General features: G+C 42.3%; 1 long non-coding RNA gene across 1 annotated transcript; it reads right to left on the reverse strand.

The window, feature by feature from the left end:
• Positions 1-8,512: 8,512 nt before the first annotated feature.
• On the reverse strand, positions 8,513-21,205 carry LOC132652432 (uncharacterized). Its single transcript, XR_009589994.1, has 2 exons — positions 20,944-21,205; positions 8,513-14,767 (listed from the first exon to the last, which is right to left on the reverse strand). It is a non-coding gene; the product is annotated as an uncharacterized LOC132652432 (long non-coding RNA).
• Positions 21,206-27,326: the final 6,121 nt, after the last annotated feature.

A 27,326-nucleotide genomic window follows, 5' to 3' on the forward strand; every position in this document is an offset into this window, starting at 1 on the left:
CACTGGAGGTAGAGACAGGGCTTTCTCCAGAACTTGCTAGCCAGCCAGTCTAGCCTCAGTGCATGGCTAGCTACAGGCTCAGCGAAAGACATTGTTTTAGAAAGGAAGTTAGGGAACAATTTAGGAAGACACCTGATGATGCTGTCCTCTAGCTTCTATATATGGACCTAGAGTGTGCCACACAGGCATGGTTATGTATACACATATACTATATATATATCCATCATCAATATATCATCTATCTATCTATCTATCTGTCTATCTATCTATCTACCTACCTGCCTATCAAGCTATTTTTCCTCTCAACATGGAACATAGTTCTTAAATGCTCCTATCTTTTGCGGTGGCTGGATTACAGACAACACACCCTCTTTTTCTCTTTCAGAGTCTGGGATCACTGTCTGGAACCCCTGGCCATCGCCTGGAGGCTGGTGAGGTGGTGACAGCTGAGCAATGACGGAGATGGGAGTTCATGGGTTAGGTTACCTGGGCATGGGAATCCCCATGTATCCAATGCCTTCCTGGGTATTAAATGTCGGGTAAACACAGCTCCTCAGCCCCTGCCTTATGAACGTGTGTTGTCACCTGCTGGCAGCCAATGCCAGGGGCTGTTTACTTGATGTGGAGAACAGAAACTGTATCTTTCTGGACTATTTGACATTCTAAGGTCTAATCCTGGACAGCAGTGTGACTGCAATATCTGAATGTCTGGAACTCATAGAGAGCCTTGGTGGCCACGTGACCTCTGAGGTTTCACCTTGTGCAGCCACATACTGCAGGATCCAGCAAGGTTTGGGATGCAGACATGCCCATTGCCTCTTCATGCTCACAGAAAGGTCTCAGGGCCTGGTCTTTAGTGTGTGTGTGTGTGTGTGTTTGTGTGTGTAGCTATCCTTTAAGCCAGAGTCTGTAGAAAGGGGAGAAGGTCTAAGGACATCAAGCTGTAGAGCAGCCCCAAGGTCATCTTGAACCAAGGTCTCAAGGGTGGAGGAAATAAACTTAAAATTCATTTCCGGTTAGCTTTCTTTACCTATTAAAACCGAGAGACAAAGCAGGGTTCAGCTTCATTGACAGAACGCTGGCTGTGGCGCGCAAGGCCCTGCATCCGAGCCCCAGCACCACACAAACAATAGCACCAACAAAACCAAAGACAAGTAGACAAAAATCTTGACTGCTAACCCGAAGTTTGTCTTTCTGATCTTTAACTTGGCTTTCTCACTGCCGGGACAAGAAGGTTCCTTGTTTTGACCTGCTGTTTTGTTTTGTTTTGTTCTTAGGAGGAAATTACCTTATTTCCTGGCCCTGACCACTAACAGGAGACGGTATTTAGATGGTGCTCTGTGCAGGTGGACCCTGTCAAACAGAATGAGTCTCTACTGTGGACTGACAATAGCAACCATGACTCAGATATGCTCTCCTGTGCAGGGGGTGTAGCAAGAAACAGGGGGTGTAGCCTGGGCTCTGAAGCCAGAATACTGAGTTCAAATCCCAGCATTGTTGTTTCCTGGCTATGTGACCATAAACAAGCCTTTCAGGCTTTCTATGGCTCAATTTCCTGGCTTGTGAACAGAGTTAAATGTATTGCTTAAAAGGAGATCACCTCAGAAGGTATCTGTGGCAAAAAGGCTATTTGTGACATATTGGAAGGTTCCTCTTTACTGTTTCTTACCTAGTTGCTTGCTTTATTTATTTATTTGGTTTTTTGAGACAGGGTTTCCCTGTGTAGCCCTGGCTATCCTGGAACTCCTCTGTAGACCAGGCTGGCCTCAAAATCACAGAGATTTGTCTGCATCTGCTTCCGAAGTGCTGGGGTTAAAGGTGTTCCCAACACCACCCTTTCTTAATTTATATGCATGCTAAATACAACAGCCATTAAAAAAATGTTGTGTATATGAAAATGTCACAACAAAACCCATTACTATGTACAATTAATGCATGCTAATAAAATACCGTGCTTATCAAATGCAGATTCTTGGTTTACTTTCTATGTGTGTGTGTGGAAGGTGGGTCATGAAACTAGAAAGGAGACTACGAGAAACGAGATCTGAAAAATGGGAAAGGAGGGAAGTGAAATATATGTGGTATGACAGTGAAGGGGGCCTACAGAGGGAAGGGACGTAGGAAGAGGAATGGGAGAGGGGAAAAAATAAGAACAGGGCATATGTGAAAATGGCATGATGGAAGCCATTCCTAACCTAACAAACTCATAAACAAAAATAAATAATAAAGTGGGGAAAGTGCCATGTTTAGATTAAGCCACGTGAATGAAAAAATGGCAAAAATTAGTTGTTTAGGATTACCATTGCTACATTTTAAACACTGATGTCCTATTAAAGGACTCTCAGTGTGTAAGTGGAAGGACACTTGTGTTCTTGGTGTGGAAACACAGAATGTCACAACATCCTTGGTTTCTTCGGAAGCTGAGATGCAAGGAGTACCCCAAGGTGATTCATAAAGGAGGTGTTAACCCTGACTTTTCACTAGAATGTGCAATCCAAAAGGGGAAAACATTCATGATTTAAAAACATGCAATGCCTTTTCAATACTAATTAATTATTATAAAGTTGCACTCTTCAGTGTATAAAGTACCTACTCTCACTTGGTGGTTTTATGGCTGGGAATTAATATATTTAAAACTATAACCCTTAGAACAGACCCCTGCCTTAAATACAATCAGTTTGAAATGATGGCTGCAATGCATAAAGTTTGATGTCATTACATTATGTTATAATTCTGTTTCCTTGTTGGTCCTTTGAACACCATAAAGCAATATTCCTTACCTGCTTTATGGTCCAAAATAGACACTAATTGCAATCTTTCTATGTATGGAGAGACTGATCTGAGGAGGAGAATAGAACAGATAAAAAGGCTGCTGTACAACCTTGCTCTCAAGGAGCATGAGTCTGGCCAGCTCTCACCCTTTAGTAAAGCTGGCCAGGGAAATGTCTTCCTCTCTGTGAACATATGACCTGCAAAGAAAATGGGAAGCCAGCTGATGTTCCTCCCAGAATAGAATCTGAGTTATTGGATATAACCAGGCGCTCTGCCCAGATGCCAGAGAAGAAATGGAAGCATCGTTGTTCTTATTTTAAAAGCTGTAAATTAGAAAAAACTGGTTTAAAATCCAAATGATCATTGCACATTAATTTCAGGTAGAAGACATAGGCCCTTCTTTCTGTTACGTGAGCAAAGCTCGTCTTCCAGGCTCTGTCATCCCATGTGCATTTAGGTAGAAGTTACAGTACCCATGTAGCTCCATGTATGGAAGGTGACAGTGTGTCCATCAGCTCTGATGATGGACACATTAACCATCATCAGAATAGCAGGCATTCCATCTAGACTTACTATCATCAGCCTAGTAACCAGTGTTGCATGAGAGAGAGAAAAATTATGTTCCCAATGTGCTGTCAATAGAACACAAATCTCCAGTTGCCATTTCCTTTTTTTTAATAAAAAATTCTGCTCGTTTATTTTATGTACATGCACCTTTTAAGTGCATTTATGTATGTGTGTCATATGTGTGCAGTTCCTAATGAGGCCAGAGAGGGCATTATTAGATCTCAGGAAATGGAGTTGCACACAGTTGTGAGCTGCCATGTGGGTGCTGGAAACTGAACCCAGGTCTTCTGCAAAAGCAACAAGTGTTCCTCACTGTGGAGCCACCTCTCTAGCCCCCTTGACTTGCATTTCTCAGATGCATCTACTTGTCCATTTATTCATTTCCTCAGTCTTTATATATGCCCACCGCAGTTCAGATTCTATGCTAGACACAGCGTTTCAGGGGAAGGTGTGGTGACGCCCAGCTATTCTAGATGGCTAATAGTTTAAGCAAGATTCCTTGCCTTTGGGTCTTTGGATCAATATTGCATGTAAAATTTGGCTTAGGGGATTTACAAATCCGTTGAAATTAAGTACAATCATTGGGAATATACTATAACATATTATAATATGTAAATATTATATTATATGTGATATCATCTATAATATATGTGATACATATGTATACATGCATATATATGTATACACACACACACACACATATATATATAAAGAGAGAGAGAGAGAGAGAGAAAGGGAGAGAGAGAGAGAGAGAGAGAGAGAGAGAAAGAGGTGAGTTGAATCGAGCTGAAAACCAGAGAGAATTTTGGCTCTGACTCCTCTTCCTTATTGGTTATGTAAGCTTGGGGCAGCAATTTCAGTGCTCTGATCCATAGACTCCTTAATTTAAAATGAGGACATTAAACTCACTCTGTTTGGGTCCCCAGTTGTCAGTAGGACTAAGTAAGATAATACATGTTAAAAATGCTTCACTGTAAATTTCTAAAGCAAAACAAGGCTTGCAAAAATCATTGGTTTAGTTTTGGGCATTATTGGCAGAACAGAACCATTCATTAGCAACACCGCACTAGTTCCTGTCATTAAATAGGTTGTTTGTCCTTTCAAGGTCTTTGTGAGTAGATTAAAAATAAATCTGTTATGCATTTTGTCTCAAAGGGCATCTGATAAGGCTTTGAAAGTTTGAAACTATAAACTGAATATTAAAAGGACCAGTTAAAAGTTAATGGAGCAGGACCTGTCAGCAGAGAGGGATTATTCGCTGAGCCTGAGATAACACCCATCTCATTTGAAAGGAGGAAATTCTTAACTCTCAGAATTATGCTAGAAATTTCCCAAGGGCTTGATTGGTACAATGCCCGCAGTTTGATTAAATTCGTCATAGGACTTTTGACCGTGGGCACTCAAGGTTCCAGAACAATTACGATTAAAATAATTTACTCATGCTGAGTCAATTATATGACCAAGAACTTCTGTCCCGAGTTTAGCCTGGCAGGATGGAGTCTGTGACTCGGTTTTTCACATAGCAAAGTAGTAAGATCTTTCTTTAGGGTCCACTGACACACTGCGTATCTAGATTATTAGGCCACTGAAGCTTAAACAGTTCATCATCTTGAGTAGTTCTGAACTATTTACTTGCAGTCTCTCTAGAGGGATAAAAAATCCTTGAGAATGAAAACTCATGTTCTTAAAATACGAAAAGTCCTACAGTGGACAGTTAGGAAGGTGGCCTGGCCACACCAAGGTGGAATTCTGGACAGGAAGTACCTATCTGGTTTCCCTTTCTGGCTTTAAGAGCCAGATCCAGTGTGCTAGGTTGACGTCTGTAGGGGAAAAATACTTCATCCGATTGCTCAACTTTGGATCTTATGACGCCAACAAAATGATCTGTTAATGATGACTATATTTGAGGCCCATTATCAGGTTATTATCCACTTTTAGAAGACAGAAGAAAAAAAAAAAAAAAAACAACAACAACCCAGAGCTGTACCCGTGACCCAGTTGTTTTAACTGGGGTTTGGAGATAATGTTCAACCAACGTTGTGACTAAAGAACTTGAGCTCTTGAAATAGGAGACTTGAGTTTGAACCTTAGCTTCACCACTAACTAGCTGTGACCTTGTTCAAACTAATTTGGTCTAGACTCCAATTCATCACCAGTACGGTGGGCCCAGTGATAGAACCCCCTGGGTAGAGGCTGTTGTGAAGATCAGAAAGGGCCGGAGGCTCTGCGTTACAGTGTTAACAGGGAGCCTGGCACCTGGAATGTGATCAGCGCCTGGGAGCATTCACCGTGAGCCGAGGAAAGGGTGTGAGCGGTTCCAGGCCGTAGCCTATCTGATGTGCTCTGAACTATCCTGTCCCAAGGGCGCTGTGCTGAGTCTTTCTTTTCCTCCATGCTTTGTACGTCACTGTGTATTGTTCTCTGTTTAAACCTCAGGAACATCTGCCTAAGGGAGGTCTCTTTCTCTACACGGAGTTGGAGTTTGGGGTCATTAAATAGGTTGTTTGTCCATTAAATAGGTTGTGTCCAACCTGACCCAGTGGTTGGCGTGGAGGTGGAGGCAGAGGACAGCTCAGAGACAGGAGGCTTTGCTTTCTTTCTTTCTTTCTTTCTCTCTCTCTCTCTCTCTCTCTCTCTCTCTCTCTCTCTCTCTTTTTGCTGGCTTTGCAAACTGAAAACAAATTCCCAGCCAGTCTCACCTCACCCTGCAGCAGAAAGCTCAGACATTATGGTGTAATCATTTCATGCCCAGAGCCATGCAGCAGAAGGCAATTTACTGCTGGATCCTGAAATGGCTCCATTAAATGAATGCCTTTTGATTTAATAATCATTAGTGTCGCACAGACGCTGACTCTAAGTATGGGCTTGGGAGAGAGGTGAAGCACCCAATGTACGTTTCTTGCTCTGTACTTTGGTTGTAGATGTCTGAATTGACATCTTTTGAGCCAGCCCAGGGGGAGCACACATTTGTTGATTGAGGGGGAATCGTGTACTTGACAAGAAGACTGGCTTCGGATTGGGGTGGTGTGCTCCTCTGAGTAGACGCTATGTCAGAGTCTCACTGCGGGCTAAGAGGGTCGTGCTGAGCTGGGTTTGTTGGGCCAAGCAGCATGCTGGGGAAGCGGGAGGGTGAACGATTTTGGGAACACTTGTATGGAGGCTGAGTCCTAGTCAGAGGACCCCCTGGGGCGCTGGAGGAGGGCAGAGCTCTCTTTCTTTGATGTTATGCCCATTTTTTGCCTTGAGTTTTGCATATCTCCTCCCAGCTTGGTTGGCCTACTAAGAGCTTCTCTGTGTTTGAGGCAAGGAGTTAATTAGAGTCGTACCTTGTCCACTGGCAAATTTGTTAGCTAATCAGCCTCTAAACACAGAGGAATGACCAGTCCTCAAGGACGGAGGACTTCAGCATAGCTTGACATGTTAATACAGTCATAAGGTTGTGCCTTTGAAAGAGGCACTTGGAAGCGCTGGGTGGTGGGAAAACATTGATTCCCCACTTGGCTCGCAAGGCAACTAAACACAGGGTGGACACCTGGCTCCTCTGGGGCCATTTTGTCTTCTTCTCTTTAACTGAAAGCACAGAGACAGCATTGCTTCCCCCTCCTTCTAAGAGGTTTCTCTGGGTAGTCCTGGCTGTCCTGAACTCACTGTGTAGACGAGACTGGCCTCCCAGAGATCCATCCACCTCTGCTTCCCAAGTGCTGGGATTAAAAGCATGAGCCACCACTGCCTAGCTGATAGCATTGTTCTTAACCTTTCCTCTTGAGTCACGTTGAACTCCTGGAGCAGCAGGACCATGCAGGACAGACCACTCTCCAAATGAAGGCGGTTATTCGGGAAAGACATGCCATCACAGAACAGCTCATCCAAGAGACGGCAGTGATAACTGAGATGATGGTTCACCAGAACACCCAGACTTAATAAATCACACCTCTTACCTCCAAGCCCAATTCTTCCTCTGCTTAAGGCCAAACTCATGTCAGCATCCCAAGCACTTGGGGGTAATAAGACCCTTGAATTTGTCTCTCTTTCCAATGTGGTCACATTGGATAAATCCCTTTCTGCTTTTCACTGCTGTTCATCTCTTTAATTGGCATACTGAGGATGGGTAGCCGACCTAAGCCTGTTTGGGCCACTGAAGCCTGGGCTTTTGCTGTAAAAACTCCAACTAGCCCCTGTCTGAGTTCCCTCTACTTGTCCTGTGAAGAGACGGCATGACCACAGCAACTCTTATAAAGAAAAAAATTTAATTGCGTTGAGGTCAGCTTGGTCTACAAAGAGAGTTCAGAACAGCCAAGGCCACACAGAGAAACCCTGACTGGAAAAAAAAGAAACAAACAAGTAAATTTAATTGGGGCTGGCTTACAGTTCAGAGTTTAGTTCATTGTCATCCTGGTGGGAAGCATGATGGCACACAGGCAGAGCGGGCAGCTGAGAGTGCACATCGGGGTCCACAGGCATCAGGAAGAGAGAGTGACAATAGGCCTGGCTTGAGGCTCTGAAAACCTCAAAACCCATCCCCAGTGATGCACTTCCTCCAATAAAGCCACACCTACTCTAGCAAAGTCGCTCCTTCTAACAGTGCCACTCCCTATGAACCTATTGGGACCATTCTCATTCAAACCACCACAGACTCCATACTCAAATGCCTGTGGTAGTTTTAATTGGATTCAGTGAATTAAAAACAAAACAAAACAAAACAAAAAAAACATTCTGGCAGGTGGAAGAGGTGCTTGTATGGGGGTTGTCAGAGGAAGTGGGAAGCAGGTAGCTGGGACTGGTTATAATCAAGATACATTGTCTATATATAAGAACAAAAAAATTTTAATTATTTAAAAACTTCTCCAGATATACTTTCAAAGTGTGGACTGCTTTCTGTGTTTAAATCTACCACACTTGGCCAAAGGGAGATTCATAATACATATTTGTTGAGTAAGTGAATGAATGAATAAATGAAGTATGTGTAATAGGCTATAATGAAGGTTCTGTAGCACATATCTAGTGGTAGAGTATGGAAGGGAATGAAATGGCTTTCAGTAAGGACAGTATAGACTAAGAAAGTATCATGGGTCTGTTAAAGAAAGATGAGTAAAAAGACAGTAAAGCCAATGATTGGAATAAATCTGGTAAATAAGAGTCATGACTAAAGATGGAGAGAGACTTTTTCTAGACAAAAAAAAAAAAAAAAAAAAAGAGGAGGCAATTCTTTTTGTTGAAAACATTCTCTAACATTGAAGATAGTCCTTTATGAGTCAAAATGTTTTTGCCTCTGTTTCAAAATAGTTCCTCTGTTTCTGTACTATATTTTGAGCACATTCACATCCTATGGGAAGGCAATGGGTGAGCAAATGTTCTTTCTGATGACAGCTTCTCACCTTTTCATGTCTGATCATTAGACACAAGCTTTCCAAAGTGACATATTCAGGCCAACCCACAATAGATCTCCCTAGAAGCAAGTATGCAAATGAGGTAAATTCAATCCTTGAGTGTCACAAGCTCCAACGTTATTGTAAGAGTTTCACTACATTCTAACAAAATTCTTCTTTTCTAGGGCAGAAGAGAGGTGAGTCTCCTCTTTCCTTGGAGCGACTTCTTCAAGATCATAAGGGACATTAAGCCTGTATTGACGGGAGCCCGTGGAGATTTCACTCTCAGTCATGCCTCGGAAGTATTAAGTGAATGCTCCCAGGCAATGCTTGTAATGTGCAGACCAGGCACTTCATGGGACCTTTGAAAAGCTGCAAGGAGCTTGTTTTCTTTCAAAAGGCAATTGGGGGAATGTACAGTCAACAGGGAGAATACAATCTTTTGAGATGAAAAGTGGGAGGACAGATGGACAGAGAGAAACACAAATCAAAACACATTTTGATTTGAACATTGTCTACAAGCTGTTCTGAGAGATATTTGCCTGTGAAAAGCCAATAAGGTCAAGTTGAATGATGCTCAGAAGTCTACTTCTGTATCAGACTTTTGGGATATGGAGCAGAGAAGTTCAATTCTCCTGGAGAAAAGAGCAGAGAACTAGTTAACAAATATTCACATGGGGATTATTTTCTGGTATGAAGACTTAGTGATGGAGCCCAAGAATGTGCCTATGAATGTATGGAAAGCTCACTGCAGTTTAATAAGACAGAATGGTTTTTATCTCTAGCCCCCTAAATAACAGACATGTGGTTTTCAACACACATAGTCTAGGATTGAGCACACAACTGTGTAGGAAGGATACATTTCCCCACAAGGTACTGTAATAGTATATACTCGCCTCATCCTCATCCAGCCCAAGCCTGCTGGTAGGAGGAAGGTGAATAAATAGGAAATGAAAACAAATGTAAGATGAGAGCAGAGGAGAGAAAAAAGAAGAAGCCAGTGGAGAGATATTTAGCTTGTGTAGACACTGGCCTCCTATCTGGTATGGTGGTTAGGCCAGAAATTCATTAGTTTATATTTACTTATGTTTTTTTTCTAAAGCATGAACTATTTCATAAGTTGCTCTACCCAGGAAAAGGTTGGGGAACTCCACATGAGAGTTGGCGGTTGTGTACCAGTAAACAGTAATGCAATTCCCACCTGAGTGGAGCTTTGCTGGGGAGATACGTGTGTGCAGGAGTAACGGAAAGCTTTACCTCTGTACGGAGCAACTGTAAATGAAATGTGATGCATTGAAAGGGAAAACCAACCTACTCCTAAACCATCAGGAACTGATTGTCAAAACAAAAACAAACAAACAAAGACCCCCCCAACAAAAAAATAACCCTCTCTCAACAAACAAACAAAAGACGAAACAACAGTAAGAAGCCATCAAAGACTGAAGGCCTAATCAGCCTTCCACCCATAGTGTCCTCTTCCCCTTGTGGTCCTAGGGTGCTGTAAAGGTTCTCCGTGGCGTACATCTTTTTATTCTCACACAGCAGACAGCAGAATACAAAGGGTTGTTGATTTGTGCCCAAATTCCCCACACTGTCGCTGTTGGTTTTTTTCGGGGGTTGGGGAGGAATATATACTGGGGTTACAGCAGTTGAAACTGCCTTATTTCCATCAAGCCCTTTGGGAAGAAAAGGGAGGACAAGAAAAGAGTCCCGTCTCGAGTGCTTCTCAGTAATAAGGGAGGATCTGCCTTTAAAAAATTAATTATTAGCTAATTAACTTTAGAGTCTTCCTCTGTACCAATTGAGCTTGCAGGATGCCATTTAAAAATGAATGCTTTGCTTCAATGTCTTTATGACAGTGCACCACAAACATACCTGGAGCCCAGGAATAGCAAGAGCAGGGCATCAGATCCCCTGGAGCTGGTGAGCTGGCTCAGAGGTAAGAGCGTTTATTAGACAAGTCTGACAAGCTGAGACTGATCCCTGGAACCAAAGTGGACAGAGAGAACTGACTCCTGGAAGCTACGTTTTATCTCCACATGCATGCCTACATGTCCTCAGTGACACACATTACATATACACACACCAAATACACATATAGCACTCACAGAGGCACATCATACACAGAGAAACATCACATACACAAATCTATCTATCTATCACACACACACTATAAAATGACAGTAACTATTTTTCTCAAATAGTGGCTTTTTCATTCACTTAGAAATTTTAGCCTTCTTTCCACCTCTGTCATTCTACCATCAGCAGGGTCCTGAGTTTTGGTGGGTGGCTTGAAACTTGGCTTCCAGATGGAGAATGGAGGTTCTGTTTCTCTCAGGAGCAGCTAGAGCTCTCTGGGCTTAGGCCTAAGTGTGCTAAGCTGGGGTATGGAAAAGGTTTTCCACAGAGTGTTACAGTTTAGCTCTTGTAGCATGAGGTTGCTGGTGGCAATGGAAACTCGGGTGTTCCAAAAACTTATGGCGATACCAAAGTGTTACAGCTCGTGGTCAAGCTGCTGTCTAAGCACAGCAGAGGTGGAGGCCAAAGCTCATGCCTGGTCAGCTTGCAGCCAAGACACAGGTCTCGTGAGGCCCAGGCCCGGCGAGGCTCAGGTCCAGCAGGCTGGAAGGCAGGCCTGGTGAGATGCAGCCTGGGAGAGGATAAATGACAAATCTCAGGCAGTCTTGAAGTGAGAAAGCACGTGCTTTATTTTCCTTGTGAAATCAAGGGCAATATAAACCCTGGGCAGAGAGAGAGATTTCAAGGGTGAATGTGTTTGATTCACTGGGGTTAGGGAGTTAAGGATACTTAATGGTCTTAGCATGAGAAGAAAAACACAGTATTTAATTATCCTGTGTGTGTGTGTGTGTGTGTGTGTGTGTGTGTGTGTGTGTGTATCTCCAAGTACAACTGAAGGTCACTGCTGGACTAAGATCCTTTGGTGTGTCTCTAGGAATTCCTAAATGCCTGGTAGAGCAGTTTCCTTATCAGGGAAGGATCTCCTTATCAGGGAAGGATCGGGCCTGTAATCTGCCCTGAGGGCCATGTGACTCTTCTTAACTTACAAGACTTGGGGTCACCCAGATCAGGGGAGACTTTTAGAACGCCGCTGAGAAAAGGGTGTCGATCATCGATCATCGTAGACTGAGTGTAAATAATTGGCTCTGAGGAGATTTCAACCAGCAGGGCGCCACACACCTCCCTTCCCAGTTGTTCTGTCCCATCCTTTTCATGCCTTTCTTGTTATTTTTTTTTTTACAAGATTTATTTATTTTCATCTGATGTGTAAGACTGTTTTTGCTTGCATGCATGTGACTAGCACATGCATACCGAGGATGCATGGATAGCAGAGGAGGGTGGTAGAGCTCCTGGAACTGGAGTTACAGCATATTGTGGGACATCACAAGGGTGCTGGGAACAGAACTCCAGTCCTCCACAAAAGCAGCAACTGCTCTTAACCTCTGGCCATCTCTCCAGCCCCTTCACTAACTTTCATTAATTTATAATTTATTTTTACTCTCTATCTGTGGGTGTTCTGCCTGCATCTATGTCCATGCATAGGAGTATATCTGGCTCCCAGGGAGAGCCAGCAGAGAGCATCCGAGTCCCTTGAACTGGAGCTACAGCAGGTTGTGAGTTGACACGTGGGTGCTGGGAGCTGAACCCCTGGCTTCTGCAAGAGCAACAAGCACTTTTAACTGCTGAGACATCTCTCTAGCCCCTTCATCTAGTTTTCAATCCGATTGTCTTGTCTTCGTTAGAATTTCTTATATAATTATATACTCCAGAAATTAATTCCTTGCCAGATAAATACTTTGTGAATAATTTTCTTCTGTTTAATGGTCTATCTCTCACTTTCTTGATTATTCCCTTTATTGTGCAAAAGCTTTATAGCTTGTGTCAAAAAAAAATTCATTTGCACTGCCAGAAATGTATTCTTCTTAGCAATATCTTTTACATTTATACACGTTTTATGGTTATATATATTATTTCAAGATTTAGGATATAGCCAAAATCGTGCTTTCAGAGATTTCTTTATGGCTTCTCAAAAATATTTATGATGAGTAAATATCATTTTTTATAAATATCATTATTAATGTTAGAAACTAATTACCTATCTGTACTTGTCAGCACTGCAAATAAAACGAAGGGTAGGAGAGATGCTCATGTCATCTGAAGTATAAAGTGTCACTGGGAAACATAAAATGATAAGCATGCGCTTATCAGTTTGATGGGCTGGGCTGCTCCTACTGGTTTTTAAGAGCCAAGTGTTACATTTTTCTCAGAATTTTGAATGCTAGTTATTAAATATAGCCATTATTAAAATTAAATTTGCTGTTGGTACATGCCGTTAATCCCTAGCACTTGGGAGGCAGAGGTAGGAGGATCATCTAATTTCAAAGCTGGACTAGTCTACACAGAGAGTTCCAGGCTGGCCAGAAGCATACAGGGAGACCCTGTCTCAAACAAAGGAAAACAAAATTGGTTATTTAAGCTTAAATTTAAATAAATTATAATAATAGCAAAACAATAGATAACTCCCAGTTGCGTCACTTCTGAGTGATTCCTTCTCTCGTATTTTGCTGTTGCATCTGGTCTTGGAGTTGTTTTTGACTGCGGTGTCTGACGGTAGGACAATCTATAGGTGTGCTAGGGTGTGTCAGAGTTTCTCAGCTGTGTCTAGAGACATAATCTTGACGTGCACCCCTGTGAGGCATTTACACCACAGAAACTGAGAAACTCTAGCAAACAGGACTGTCTTCTCTCCACCGGAGTCAGTCTCTAACATTCACCTGCACAGCATTCCACAGAAATAACAAATCAGCACTATCCCTGCCCAGAGCAAAGGGGCGCCACCCCAGCTCTGCCTCGAAGCAGAACTCTTTCTTTTAAAATGTGGGCCAGGACAAATCCCCATGCCCTGAACACTTTTATACAGCTAAATTAAGCTAACAAGAATATTCAACTTCAAAGGTATAACAATGTAATTTTTAAAAGGTGATAGTAAGATAGTAAGATGTGTACGTGTGTGTACGTGTGTGTGTGTGTGTGTGTGAGACAATGGGGTGTGGGCAATCTATCCCCTCTGGCTGAGGGTTGTGAGATAATTAGATGACTTTGTGATTTCTAAGAACGAGTTAAAAGCTTTTCTGTACTTTTCCAGCCAGTAGCTGAAGCCCAAGGAACAAAGTGTTCTCTTTGATCTTGCTATATAGCTGTAACAGAAGAGAGAAAAATGATGTTTTAGGGGTAAAGTAATAGAGATGGTGTGATTATATGACTTCTTGGACTTGGGAAAAGGGTGAGCTTTGAAGTAGCATTTTGTAGAATAATCCTTTTCTACCTCAAGTCACTGCAGACCTTTAATCAACAGTGGCCAGTTATGTTTAAACTTCATGAAAAAATAAGGAGCAGAAAAAGACAAAAATATTTTGCTGTAAAAATGGTTAAAATGGTAGATTTCATGTTACATATTTGGCAGCAAAACCTAAAATAGACATATTAAAAATAACCTCTCCATCCTCACAGTAAATACATTAATCTTCTGAAGACAACTGGGTTAATGTTATTTAATCAAGAAATGTATATTACATATCTATTATATATGATGCATACATACGTGCCATGAATAATAACAGTAGAAGCCAGGAGGCCAGGGCAAATGGTAGGGAGTCTGGAAAACACGGGAATCTGAAGGGAAGGAAAGAATTTCATCACAGCCACTGTTCATTTAGTCCAGTAGTTGTTATACAGTCAGAACTGGGAGGATCACTATGGAGCATCAGGAGTGGAAGGCCAAGGAAGACAAGGAAGACAGGGCTCCCAGGACAGGATCTGAGTGGTCTCTTGGTCTGCAGCAGGTGTCAGGTTAGCAGAGGCTCTGGACGGGCTCAGAGCAAGCATGCTGACATCACATTTCACCGAGGTCCACTTTTTACAGGTGAACGTCTCTGAGCCCAGGACACATCAGTTGCTGGTGTCAAGTCCTGTCCTGTGGGAGGCTGTGACAGTGCCATTGCTGGGTGTGTGTCATCCGGGATGTAGATGTTCACACTGTGGCTCTGTGTTATTTAAATAAGTGTGTCGCAAGTTGAACATAACAAGAAATAAATATTTCCAATGAGAAAGCATGGTGTCATGGCTTAACGGGTGCTTCTCTTCATTAAACGGTGGTCTGACTTATAATCGAAGACACCTCAGTATATAGGTATCTAAATCAACTGTAAATATGGATCCTCTGGATCAAGGTTTGGGGGTCTTTTCATCTAGTATTTCTGTTGAGTCAGAAATGTGCATTTAGGTTGATCAAAGCAATTGCCCATAAGTCACAACTCTGCATTCAGAAATGGCCAGCTGCACACTGAATTTGCTTTTTTATTTGTAATGTATGTCCAGCCAGATGTGGTGATGAGGTATGCTTAAAAGCCCAGAACTTTTAAGGTAGAGGTGAGAGATCTTGGGCTTAGAGCTAGCCTGAGCCACACAGTGAGTTCAGGGCCAGCTTAAGACACAAGGTAAAACCTTCCCTGGGTGGTGGTGGCTCACACACCTTTCATCCTAGTTCTTGGGAGGCAGAGGCAGGTGGATCTCTAAGTTCAATGCCAGTCTGGTTTAAGAGTGAGTTCTAGGACAGCCTGGGATACACAGAGAAACCCAGACTCAAAACACCCCAAATTAACCCACCAAACCAAACCAACAACAGCAACAAACAAAACCCCTGAACAGAGTAAGACTTTCAAAAATAAATAAACAAACACATAAATAAGAACACAAATATATAAATTTAAATAAATAGATAAACATGACCAAAGCCTATTTTCCACGTTACTGATATCTGCTTAAGGCCATAAAGAAATGTAAATAAGTGGGTCTGTGAACTCTGTGCTCACAGCATGCACACTGACCCTGACACACAAATCAGTCCATGAGGAACCTTTTGTTAGACGGAATAAGTGGGCCGAGAAGGGACTGGAAAGCTGCCTAGCACTGACACAAAGTTTTTGACAAATTTCATCAAAATGATGGCTTCTGTTCCAGCTGCAGAATTGTAGGGCACAATCCATTTCACAGCTGGAAAAGCCTCTTTTCTTTTCTGAATGAGACAGAGGTGGACTGCCCCTTCTCTGATGGCATAGGTGAGGCAGGGGTGGAAACAAGCAGACCCCAGTCCACCTCATTCCCTTTCATTGGGTGGCTGAGGACCATGTATGTAAAGGGAGGGTTTAAATGCAGTCTTTACACACCACCCCTTGCCGCTCTCCCCCCACCCCCCAAAATGCTGACATAGCAATTACATTAACTTTTACTGTGTTTTGCTCTTGTGGGAGTAATATAATTTTAACTATCGATTCCTAATTATGGGAGTTTCATTGTTGTGAAAAATCCCATTCAGCATGTGTTCCATTTTCTCTTTTAAAATTCATTGTGGATAAAAAGGGGGTCAGCATCTTGGAAAAGACCCAAGCTGAGCCAAAGCTACGACTTTTTCAAAGCCATTACCCACTGTGACAAGCTGAGTGTTGTGATGATTTTTATCCTCCTTTGATGAATAATGTTGTTGGCAAAGACCAGATGCTCTGTGGCTCACTGGAGTCTGGAGGCCGTGTGCAACTGAAACCCAGTAACATCAAGCCAGTGGGAGTTTTTATTAGGTGGAAGTAATCAGAGGGGTAATGACAGTCATTAAAACCATGTTGCAAATGGCTTTGGGCTTTCAGACTACAGCTTCGGCTCAGAATGTATGAAGAACGTGTAGCTCCTAAAAACCTAAAAAGGGTTGCCCAATCCTTCCTCTTCCTCCCAATAGCCAAAAGGCTAGCTAGAGGCAGCAGCAGATAATGCTGTGCTCTCGCAGCTACACTGGTGCTTTCTGTATTTCCAGAAGGTCTTCTCTGGGTAAGAATCAAAATGGCTAATCCCCAGGAAGGCAGTTGATATCCTTAGGGTGCTCCACATCAGCTCAATGTGCAGAACTTTTGCAATAGCAGTCTGCAGAAAGAGTGTTAAAAAGCCACAAGCAATTTGGAGAGCAGGGTAATTACTTTTCCATACTTACAAACATATCTGTATGTTTCTCAAAAGCTACTTTGAATGGGTCACTCAATCTAAAGAATACTTGGGTGGGGTGATACTCAAGGGCCTTGGCATTTGAACACATCTGAAAGATGTGATTTGCTTGATTTAAACTCTGCAGAACTCACATTAAAAAAAAAAGAAAGAAAAGAAAAAGGCCTGGCTTGGCGATGCACATTTGTAATCCCAGCACTGGGGAGACAGAGACAGGGGATCACTGGGGCTTGCTGTCCAGTCAACCTAGCCTACTTGGTGAGTTCCAGGCAAATGAAAGATGCGGTCTCCACATATAAGGTGGACAGCGAGTGAAAATCTACACCTGACGTTGGTCTCTGGCCTCTGCGTGCATGAGCACACAGATGTGTGTGAATCTGCACTCGCATATACCCGAACCTACACGAAACCACATACACCCACACACACCTAAGAATAATAAAAAAATGTCTACATTAAAGATTATCAAGGAGCAAGGAACTACTTGTTACATCTAATTGAAAACTTTGGATTTTAAAGAAAATCCCAAATGCTAGGCATGAATGGACAGGTGGAAACCGGAGAAAAAGAATGACAGAGGGGTTAGGGGGTGGGGGAAACAGCATGAACAAGAGTGAAACAAGTGGTGGGAAAGTGCTTTTATTTCTAGATGGAGCATGGCGGGATGGGGGGGGGGGCGGGTGCGTGCTCAGAGGCTATATGGATAAAGCCCTTCCTTCCTCTACAGCAGTCCTTTTGAAATATTAAGAAACGCCACAGCAACAGACAGGCTATTTCTTGGGTTGTATATAAAGAGACCACTGCACAGGGAAGAAAAATAGGCGAAAAAGATAATTCTCAGCTAATTCTTTTTCTTTTTTTTGGATTTTTATATTTCTTGATTCAAAGAATCACAACTCAAGAACAAACAGAAAATTTACAGGCAGTCCTTTACCTCAGGAAAGACGTTATTTATAATAGTCAGGTTTAATGCCCAAATACACTTTTATAGTTTGGTGGCAACCCATAGATTCTACCCAGAGTAGTACAAATATTTGTGAAAAAAAAATGTAGCCAAAAAAATGGACAGCATAAAATTAAACTAAATGAAACTAAATTTCTAATAATGGCGATCTTTGCAGCTTACAGGACGCTGTCTTCATTGTTTAGCTTTGTGCTCTCCACTAACCTGGGAGCTAAGCATTCCTGAGAACCTGCTTGGAGAAGGAATCTCTTGTCTCTGTATGGAAGCATCACCTGTCAATAAAAAGCTAGGCCTGTTAGCTGAGGCAGGAAATAAGGAGGTGGGAGTTGGGGGTGGGGGAGAGAGGAGGGAACTTTGGGAGATAGTCAGAGAGGAGGGGATGGGGTGGGGCGGGGCAAGGCTTGTGGGGGGAGGGGGGTCGTGGGGACAGGGCAGGAGTATTTCCCCCAGGATTCTGAAGAAGATAGATGTATGAAACTGAGCAGAGGTAACCAGCCACATGGCAAAACTAAGAATAGAAGAAATGGAATATTAGTTATGAGCAAGTCAGAGAGCATGCCTCGCTGTATTGGCCTAGGCTTTTGGAAATGTATGTAAGCCTCAGAATCGTTATTTGGGGAGCTGGGGTGTGGGAGGAAATCGTGCTTTTACACCTGCTACTCACTTTCCAGATGCGTGATGACAAGTAATTTGCTGTGAAAACTGCAACCAATGGGTGCCAGAATTTGGACATCACCTCTAGGCTGGACTGCATAGTGCCTTGAGATCAACTGATGAGCCTAAGTCTCTATTTTTTTTTTTCAAGAAAAAGTTTGAATAGGTGATATGATTCACTCAATATTCTTTGTTAGGAGCTAGGCCACACTTCCATCGTCTTCTTAGGCTTTCTTTAATACCAAGTCAGAAAAGCATGCGCGTTCAAACTAAAAGCATTGTAAAATTCTTCCCTAGAACACATAGCCAGAAAATGATAGGTGGCCTACAACTCAAGTAGGCAGTTGGCACTCAAGAATGAGGCCAAAAGTACAAATGTCTGTGATTTAAACAGGTGGGGAGATGGAGCTACGTGTGCTTAGGAAACCTTTTAACAACTCATCAAGTTGGAAGTAGCATGAAAAGGTAAATGTTCAGGTCAATTGAGGCAATAAAGAATGTCCAACTGTGTTCATTATTTCCCTCACTAGCTAAGTGCATGCACCTACTGCTTGTTTTCCACGACCATAGCAGTCTTGAAGTTGACATACCACATGCATTTTCTTTCCTTGTCTCGCTCTCTCTCTCACATACCCATCCACACATCTTACCACCCCATCTTTCATTCCTGGACACCACATTGTGAGTCGCTCTGCTTTGTTGTACTTTCACAAAAGAATGGACTAATACCCCAGAATCCATGTGCCAAAATAGAGCTTCCCTCTCTTACGTTGTTTGTGTTAGCTGTTCTGTCACAGCCATGGAAAAAATAGCCAATGCCTGAGGAATGGACGGTGTGTTGCTATTTATCACTATATATATGTATATATACATCATATACTTAATCTTTGCTAATTAAACCAACAGCACACATAGTGAAAAAACAGGGACTCCTGAGTCTCCATCAAGTGTTGTATTTCCCTTTGAAACACCATCTTTCTAAATCTCTGGGTTTGTGAGAGATTTGTCTTCCTAAGACCTGCAGCTTATGGAAGCTAACTACTCAAGGGTCCCTGAGGAAATGCAAAACCAGCCAGTCGGAATCAAAGTGTGTGAGGTCTCAGCCCGTGTAGTATTTTTGTAGAGTTTTTGATCCCCCTTTCCCCTAATCGCAGACACTAGCAGCAACAATAGCAGTTCCAGAACTACATGAAGCCTGAAGTCACGTTTTCTGTGTTCCTCCAACCTCCCAGAACCGGAAGTTAGACTTAGGGCCTTGTGTATGTGAGGCAAGCACCCTACTACTGAACTATTTACCTAGACTGAGGCTTTTTTGTTTGTTTGTTTTGTCTTATAATTTATCAAAACTAATCTTGAAAGGTTTAGGGACATCAGATTTTTAGCTGTATTCATCTTATCTTCCAAAGTAAATAAACAGGGATAATAATCAGTGAGGTCTTTGATGTGTGCCAGGATCATGAGCTCAGAGCTGCAGATAACAATCACAGAGAACAGATATTCCTTTCTTGAGTACTATGACAACTACCATCGGCATGACATAGGTATTTGGATTTAGAACTGAAACCACCTGTGTCAATGTGACTTAATTACCTGTGCCATGAAAATCTGCGTAAGAAAGATAAAACTATCTCTATTTGCTCCTGGAAGTTCCTGCTCATCCAGTATCTGAGACAGTCTGTCCTGGCCTCAGTTCTAACTGTGTTCTCTCTTGAACTCATTAGACACTAAAATAATCTCTCCAAGCAGGATGGTATTATCATGGTCATAGTTTCTTTCGAGAATGAAGGGTAGGTACTCGTTAATGAAGACTAACGTATACATAAGAGACAACTCAGTCATCTTCAGGCAAGCAGTTCCTTGATGAAGAGACAGGACATTATCAGCCTCAATGACATATCCCCCTCCTTCCAGCACCCTCAGTGATCATTTCCAACACTATCAATTTTCAGCTGCTTTTTGACGTCATTTACCTACGTCACACAGCATTATGTTGTAGATAATCTCTCAGTTCAACATCAGGTTTGTAGCAAAAAAAAAAAAAAATCTTATTTTAAAATTTTTATGTGTGTGTGTGTACCACAAAACTTACTACTGTTTCCATTTTAAAATGTATAATTCATTGTACCAAGCACATATTGTTAGGCAGCCATCACAGTCATTCATTGATAGAACTTTGCCAACATTCCAAACAGATGCTTTTCTGCTCATTAAGCAACCACTATCATTTCTTCCCCCATTCTCTAGCCCCTGTAACCTCGACCCTACTTCCTATCTCTGTGACCTTGCTAAGTCTGAGCTGCTTATATATATGAAACCATAAGGTAATATGTCCAGTTTTGCTTGGCCATTATCTTCCTCATTCTATGGGCAAGCAAACAGGGACAAAGAAGCATGGGAGAAGCAAATAGGCAATCTAGGCTTTAAGTGCAGGCAGCCTGGCTCCAGAGCTGAGCACTTCAGAGCTGTTGGCATGGGTGTCAAATTCAGTCAATGATAACTATTCATAGTGCAGGTCAGGGGATGGCACCCCCTATTTCACAATAGTCTCCTTACCCGGAACACAACTTGAAATCACATTTCTTTCCCGTGTTGCAAAAGAAAGACTCTTCTTCGCCTTTTGCGCTGAGCGGATGGGACAGACTTTCTCTTTCAACTGCAACCTCTTGGGTTTTGACCATGCTGTGGCAGCGGAACTTTGCCCTTTCTTGTGATTGCTCCTCTCCATCCCTGACACTGACTTCTGGCAGCCGTCCCAGAACCACCATTTGGCTGTCTCACAGTCTCTATTGGTAAAACATATCATCCTGTGGCTCTTGACTTTGTACAGTTTGCGCAAATCACCAGTAGTGCAGAGCCCGCTGTCACTTTGCAAACCAGAGCAATCCCTTTGGAGCCAGGAATGTCACAGGACCTTTGTCAGGATAGGGGCGGGGATACCTGAAGGGCACACACCAACAAAACATCTATAGTGAATCCCTGAGGACAGACACACCATCCCAGCCTCTGCCTTTCACCAGCTAAGTCACACAGGGCTATGCATATTTGGAAACAGTTCATTTATGTTTGGCTTATCTCAGGCTAAGCCAAACGTACTGGCATGGCGACAGTACTGGCTATTCTGTGAATGCCAACACCAAGACAGGAACATTATTATTTTTAATTTGGCAATTAAAAATAAGATGATGAATACAAAAAAGGGATAAAACGCCTCCTTGTATCTATCACCCAGTTTAAGAAAATCACCAATCCTCTGTCAACAGGCTTTTCTCTCCACACAATACATAACCTTATGATTCTGACTTTACTGTCATCTAGGATAAAACAAAACAAAACAAATAAACAAACAAAAAACCCAACCAACCAATCAAGCAAACAAACAAACAAACAAAAAACATTGCCTCTTCCTCTTCTAATTCTTACAGAGTTTTCACTCAGGCTCATCTAGTTTTTTTCCCCCCATATGATCCCAATAACATTTGCAATATTCAGTTACTTATAAGTAACAGACTCAACTCAAGTCTCTGAAATAAAATTAGTTGGTTCACATGATATGAGGTCAGCTTCAGGACTAATGTTATCATGGGTCTCAGGTTTTCTCTCCCTCTGTTAGTTGAAGATTTTTTTCTGATGTGTTAGCCTCGTTTTAATTAGTTTATGATGCCACTGAACCAAATTAGCAACTCTTCTTCTTTATTTTTGGTTGTTCCCTAGAGCTCTTTGGTGGGGCCTGTGGATGACTTAATGGTTAAGAGAGCTTGTTGCTAGTCAGAGGACCTTAGTTTGATCTCAGCACCCAAGTCAGTGTCTTATAACCATTTGTCACTCCAGCTTCAGGGGAGTTAGCACCTTCCTCTGTCCTCTAAGGACACCTGCATATACATGAACACAAATGTGTGTGCGTGTGCGTGTGCTCATACATACGCACACGTACACACACACACACACACACACAAAGAGAGAGAGAGAGAACATCCACAAGAGAAAAAAGTTGAAGAGAAAGAAAGCATTCTTTAACAAATTTATTTATTCTTCCTTGATTTTTTTTTTTTTTTTTGAGACAAGGTCTTGTTACACAGCCCAAGCTGGCTTTGAAGTCATGGCAATCCTCCTGCATTAGCACTCGTATTAGAGGCATATACCACCCCATCTGACTAATTCTTGCTGAAATGGTCCAGGACGTCTGTCCTTTGCATGCCTCTGAATAGTCACTCTGTCCCGATGGCTGTCCTATATTGTCTGTCAAGCCTGACACTTTCCTTGTTCCTTTCCCAACACAATCACTACGGAAGAAATAGGGTATTTCCCCAGAACAGCATCACCCTCTTTCCTGTGTGTGGCGACCCTTGCGGATACAAGTTGAAGATGGAGGTGTTAAAAGATGGCGGGAGGCTGGGTTCAAGTTACTGGGAGATGACTCACGCCACAAACAGCTGATTTGCGCTTGGCCTGAGTGAGAATACGTTGGAACTGCTAACTAGCCTATGCCCATGCCCTTTCTCTTCAAACGTTTCTCAGCTCCTACTGTTTTCCTAACATGGTGCTGGATATTGAAGGGATAAGGATTAGTTAGATACACTCAATGAACTCAAACAGCTCACAGGGAAAAGGGAAGAGATAGGTATATATTTACTACTTTTGTTACAATATGCCAAGTTCAGCGTGATGGATACATGGAAAGCAGAGTCAAGTAGCCTGTTTGCAATGGGATTGGTAGTGGACAGGCTGATTTGTCACTTAGCAAGATGGCATGTATTTCAAGGAGATGGGCATGAATAAAGACGGGAGGGAGACGAAGTTCATGAGGATTTATATGCAGTGGAGGCAGAGGTAGAAAGTGATACAGGGAGGGGCTTTTGATTAGGATATTCTACTAGTGTGATTCTGTGGGAAAGAGATTCAGCAGGTACAGTACTATCAAAGCCCCACATGTAATTAGAACTCTCTTGTAAACTGAGACCCAGTTAATGGGCTCACAACACCTGTAGCTCTCCAGGGAGAACTCAGGCAGGACTCAGCTTTGGCAGCTTACTTTCATAGATACAGTCCTTAAACCCTGATACATGTTTGATTCTAACGAAGCATGTATGACTCTGCCTAATAGGAACCAAACTGCTACTTCAGAGGCAGACAATCCCATAGTTTTCACTTTGTATGGGCCTAGCAATTCTGGTTTTGTTTTTTTTTTTTTTTTTTTTTTTTTTGTTTGTTTGTTTGTTTGTTTTTATTCTGGTATAAACTTTTTGCTTTGGTTTTTGGAGAGATCCAATAGTTGGCTAACAAAAGGCCTAGCTAAACTCTACCCCTACTGGACTGGGAAATGGCTCAGGTAAAGTTTTGCTGTGCAAGCATGATGACCTGGGTTTGGATCACCTTTAACTCATGTAAAACCTAGGTGTATCTGTAATTCCAGTGTTTAGATGTTGCAGAGGTTGGCAGACAGCCTAAGAGACAGTATGTTAATCTAGAACCCCCAACACCAAGTTCTCAGCACAAAGGAGATTTATTTGCCCCAGAGAGATAGTGGACAGGGAGTGAGAGACAAAGAGGAGAGATAAAGAGGGAGAAAGGGAAGGGAAAAGGGAGAAAGGAAAGGAGTATTTGTCCCGGAAGACGGTGGAATGACTGTCTTTTGATAAAGAGGAAACAAACACAGCCCATAAGAAAATGGCGGGTTATAAAGGTAAAATGGGAAACCCCGTGATAGGATAAGGTGTTTAATTTTAATTGGTCATGTTAATTAGGTGAACCAAAGCTTTTGATTGCTGGATTTAAATACTTTGATAGCTGGACCTTGGTAGTCAGCCTCAGGAGGAAGAAGTGGCCAAATAAAGGAATAGACCTTGGTGGCTAGCTTTAGGTATTGAATCTAATGGTCTTTATCAAGGCAAAGGGAATCAAAGAGAAGGGCAAAGCCTGCCAGAGCCATTCCCACCAGGCTCACGCTGGCCAGAGTCCCTTTATAGAGGAGGGTCCTTGGAGCTCACTGGCTAGCCAGGCTAGTCAACCAGTGAGCACTAGGTTCCATATGTAACCCTGTCATAAAAAAGTAGGATGTGGAGAGATAAAGGAAGACATCCAGTGCCATCTGGCCTCCACATGCACACACCATTCAAGATCATCCAAGTGTGCATGCATGCGTCACACACACACACACATACACACACACACACACACACACACACACACACCCTCTGTGGATATTATTCTAAATCATGAAAGCTTGCTAATATTCATTATTTTGTACCTAAAAGATGACACACGCTCACAGGTTTCTGCCCAATACAACTACAGGTTGGATTTCTCAAGTCCAGTTCCACATTCTCGGCAGTACCATATAGTCTGTACCTTGTCATGGGTTCTTACGGGAGCTGCAAGCTGCTCTGCCCCTCAGCTGTAGACTTTACTCTGGAATTTGCCTTGGACAGTGACCTACTGATAGATAGGATGCAAACAGAGGCTTCACATGTCTTCAGATGTGCCATGTGGTTGTTGTTTTATTCATTTATGAATTATATGTGAGTTCCCAGGTGGCCAACTGTGCGCTTAGCCTGGAATAAATGATGCCTTATCTTGGTTGAATTCCCAAGACAAGAAATTCCTTTTCCATCTATAATGATTATTGTATGTGTGTGAGTTCTGCTTGGGGAAGCCATCACGGGATCTTTACAGACGTCTACCTTAAAAGGACAAGCTGTTGTACAGGGGATGGAGGAGAGGCAAGCTGAGAGAAATGTGTGTCCTGGTCACGGCACAGAGATACTCAGTTCACTTGCTCTGAGGCATCCTGTGTCTACAGGTCTTGCTGTGTAAAATAGTAAATCTCATTTTAAAGCTACTTTGAGTTTTCTGTTACTAGCAATTGGTACCATCTGGATGCATTAATCAGAAATCACGTGTTCTGTAACTTTTAATAGAGATGTTTAAGACTATAGAAGTTCTAAGCATTTCATTTTCCCTTTGAGACTAGGTCTCCTGTAACTCAGACTGGCTTTGAGCTCACTATATAGCAAAGGATGATGTGAACTCCTGTTACTCCTGCTTCTACCTCTTGAGTGCTGGGATTACAGGCAGGAGCCACCACCCAAGGTTTATAGGGTACCAGGGATTAAACCCCAGGCATGCTAGTCAACATGCTCAGTATTAAAAGTTATAAGGTAATTTTTTCAGCTTCGTTGGCCTTGCACAGAAGATGCTGAAAGGACTTTTTTTTTTTTGAGATCTGATAACATCTGACTTCTTTTGACCTGAATCGGTCATTTTGGTTCATCATCAAACTTCACCTTGTATTAGCTTCACACCTTTAGAGGGCCATTTCCTCATTACAGATAGCAATGTAGGAAAGTTGTGCATTGTGTATTTTATTGGCCAGAAATTAGCTAATGAGATTAATTCATACTTAGTGTCCATGAATAGCTTTTTCCTCTGCTCTCATTGTAGGTGGAAGATAATCCATCATGGTTTAGAGGCAAAGATTTTAGGGAACCTCAGTAATGAGTTAAAGTCTTAAATACCCACGTGGCTTTGAGCCAGTCATCCAATGCCTGTCAGCTTCTGTCTCCTACTATATGAAGTAGGGATAATGATAAGGGCTTTGTGTTTGGGGATCAAAAGGGGGTGTGATATATCTAGTATCTGCAACATGATAGTTTGTTGTCATCCTCCTCCACAACTCCCATAAGAAAATTCATCTCCCAGTACAAACAGGACTGGGTTAAAAATTACAGGTGGGAAAGTTCACGTTAACAGGTAAATTCAGTAACAATAATTTTCAAAAATAAGGAACAAGACAGAAGGAACTATGTGGTCTTAGGAAGAAAGACAGGATATTAATAACAGCCAGTATTACAGTTTTCTTCACCTCTATCCCCCAACTTATGCACTTATTTTTTTTTTAATGTGAAATAACGTGACAAGCAAGCCAACTCTGAATATGCCAAAGTATTTTTAGATTCTTCCACCATTCAAATTCAGGAGTCACACTTTTTTTTTCTTCTGAATGCCAGGTTTTCCCATCATGTCTCTCCCTGTTAAGATTGGTTTTGGTTGCTTGGGATTTGGGACATCAGTTCTCCCAGTGTGTGTGTGTGTATGCACATTGCTTATGTGCATAGCTTTCTCAGATCTCTCACTCACTCTCTCTCCTGTTACACACACACACACACACACACACACACACACACACACACACACCCTTCTGCTAACAGGGAGCATCAGGTTTTCTTAGGGAGTCCAAACTGTGTGGATCAGACTGAAACTTCCTGTTTCTTATGGACTGCCTCACATGAGCTCACTAGGGTCTTTGTACCTTTCTTTTATTTTCCCCAAATCAGAGATTGCCTTTGGAAAGCATGAGCTAATACTTAGGTAGATCAGATAAGTAGCTCATGATGTCAGATATACAGCTCAAAACTCAAATGTGGGCTTGGTAAAAAAAAAGGAGACCTTGTATGGAATCATCAGCTCATTGACCTTTTGAAATGGGAAAGATTAGGCACAGAAATATCCCACACATTCATTGTGGGCAATATGGGGACACAGCTATGATCAAAACCCTAACTTCAAGGAAGAACTTGAAGTGGGGTGTGCTTGAGGGAAAGCCGTGTGGCTGGTGGACTACGGTAGCATGAGGAGAAGGTATTTGCAGACAGTCTTTCCGAAAGAAGGGGATCCAGATGGAGTACCAATACTCAGAGTGTATAAGGACTTGAGCTCTTATTCCGCATAAAATGAAAAACCGATGGTGATTTTAAGCCACGAGGTGACACTATTTGACATGTTCCAAAGATACCTTAGACACTGTGGTTAAGAACAGACTTCCAACAGGCAGAGTAGAAATGAAGAGGTTATCCATACATCCCCAGTGAGACATGGACAGGACAGTGGACATAGAGGTGAGAAGCACTGCCATTTTGGATCCACTCTGTAGGTAGAATCAA

Source organism: Meriones unguiculatus, chromosome 2 (genome assembly GCF_030254825.1).
Source record: "Meriones unguiculatus strain TT.TT164.6M chromosome 2, Bangor_MerUng_6.1, whole genome shotgun sequence".
NCBI classification, from domain to species: Eukaryota; Metazoa; Chordata; class Mammalia; order Rodentia; family Muridae; genus Meriones; species Meriones unguiculatus.